We start from the raw sequence: 2,180 nt of genomic DNA, 5'->3' as shown, positions 1-2,180 counted from the left end.
TTGAGGCAGAGAACAAGCTAAGGCAGCCACACACTGGTCCGATGATCAAAGAGCAAGTGACAAGAAAGGCGAGGTTCGCCAAGCCATGTATTTCTCCGCCCTTCCATGAATCCCACGTGTGTTCATTCCCAGGTTGGCACAATAAACCTACCTATCACAGCTCCTTAGAGGCAAGGATGGCGAGACTTCATCCCGTATACTTTGGGCATGCTATCAGGAGAGACCAGTCCCTGGAGAAAGCCATGATACTTGGTAAAGTAACCGGGTAGTGACAAAAAGGCCGGCTTCCGACCAGATAGACGGACCCAGTGGCCACCCGATGGCCTCGACAGAAGAGCAATGGCGAGGCGGGCGCTGGACCGCGCAGTGCTCCCTTCTATTAGACAGGGGGTCGCTGTCAGACACCACCACCTGGATGGCACCCTCCAACAATGCAGTCTCCCAGCCACGTTTATTCCCACCACCCCCCAGATCTGCCTATTGGAGTGGAGGCCTTGGAGGGGTGCAAACAGTGAATGGGCTCGACTACTAACCCAAAGGGGGTGGTGGTGGTGCTGGGAGTCCACCTTGAGGTGCCCCAGGAGAAAGCCCTGGCGATCGATCTACTTCCCGGGGCACAGTGCTGCTCTGTCCCACACGGGCTCACCTCGAGCAGCAGAGGATCCCCTGCCACTGTGTCGGTGTCTGCGTGGCAGTGGTGTGGGTAGGGGGAGCAGGGGAGGAGAGCTGGAGTAGGGTTTGGAGAGGCAGAGGTGGGGTGGGGGTGGGGTTGTTCCGGAAGGAAGTTCCTGGGATGGAAGGTTCTCAGGGCAGGTGCAGCAGCCACGCTTTGGCTGGAGCTCATGGAGGGACAAGACAGCACGGAGCCGTTCGGAGAAGGTGGATGGTGTCTCGGCGTCTTCAGCCCCACCTTCTCCTCTGGACGCTCACCTGAAGTGGAGCAGGGGGATGGATGTGTGGACATGAGTATATGCTGTGAAGCTGAAGCTACCGTAGGGGTTGGCTGGCTGTGTTTGGAGCCAGAGGGGGGCTGGGGGAATAGGGGTGTTGCCTGGGCTGGGACACTGGGGGAACAGTCAGGGAGGCGGGAGGGTGCCTCTCAAAGCAAAGAGAGGCCATTTATTTTTTTGCTGGAATTTCCTGCCATTTCAATCCTTAATGCCAATAACCACAGCCCAGCAATTTCACCTTCTGGCTCCTTTGGGGGAATGTTCACCACATTCCTCAGACGCTTTAGGTTTGTCCTTGAAAAGGAAAACTCAGAGAGCCCCGAATTTGCTGCTGAATTAGGTTTTGGGGTGAATAACTGAAAACTTGGTTGTTTTCATGAATTTTGTGAGGCAGAAGCAACTCCCCACCTCCTTGTCTGTTCCTCTTTTCCATTTAGAATCCAGAAATGCGGGGAAAGAGCTTGTTCCTGAAGGAGCCAGAGGTGACTGGAGGGTGGGGTTAGAGGAATGTACTGGGCTTTGGTTGGCTTCAAGAGCTGCAGCGGCCAGGGCCTGTGCTGGGCTGGCTGGGGTGGGAGGAGGCGCTCCATCCAGCGTTGTCCTTTGAAGGAAGGGCTGAGACCTGCTTAGGGAAGGGAGTCAAGAAACAGAGCAGCACGGGCCACGCCTGCTGGGAGCAGGAGAGGAACTCCACCCATTGCAGGCCCACTCACCAGGCCTGGCTCCACTCTTGCTCTGGGAGAACCCAAGGGGAAGGTTCTCCAGCATGCTGGGTGACTTGGGGGAAAACCGTGCCTAAAGGGACATAGGAGACTCTGAGTGGTGGGAGGGAAGCCTGGTTAGCCTTGGCTATTATGATTTCCCAGGGGACTGTGAACTTCAAGGCCAGCAGTTCAAAACCATCAGCCGCTCCTCGGGAGAAAGACAGGGGGTGGGGCTTTCTTTTCCGCTAAAGAGTTGTAGTCCTGGAAATTCAGCTCTACCCTGTCCTAACGGTTGCTATAAGTTAGCATTGATGGCCATGAATCATCTACATCTAGATCTCTGGTGGCCGTATGTAGTGGGTTATGAGTTGGCTTGTGTGTTAGGCTGGGTAAATCAGAGAAACAAATCCACAGACACGCATATGTATACAAGAGAGAGTTTTATATAAAGATTAAGTGTACGTTAAGAAAGCATCCCAACCCAGTGCTATCCAAGTCCATAAGTCCAACATTAGCCCATATGTCC

Source organism: Echinops telfairi, unplaced genomic scaffold, assembly GCF_000313985.2.
Source record: "Echinops telfairi isolate 266 unplaced genomic scaffold, ASM31398v2 ScPeMD7_23;HRSCAF=83, whole genome shotgun sequence".
NCBI classification, from domain to species: domain Eukaryota; kingdom Metazoa; phylum Chordata; class Mammalia; order Afrosoricida; family Tenrecidae; genus Echinops; species Echinops telfairi.
This window is presented reverse-complemented; position numbering follows the sequence as displayed.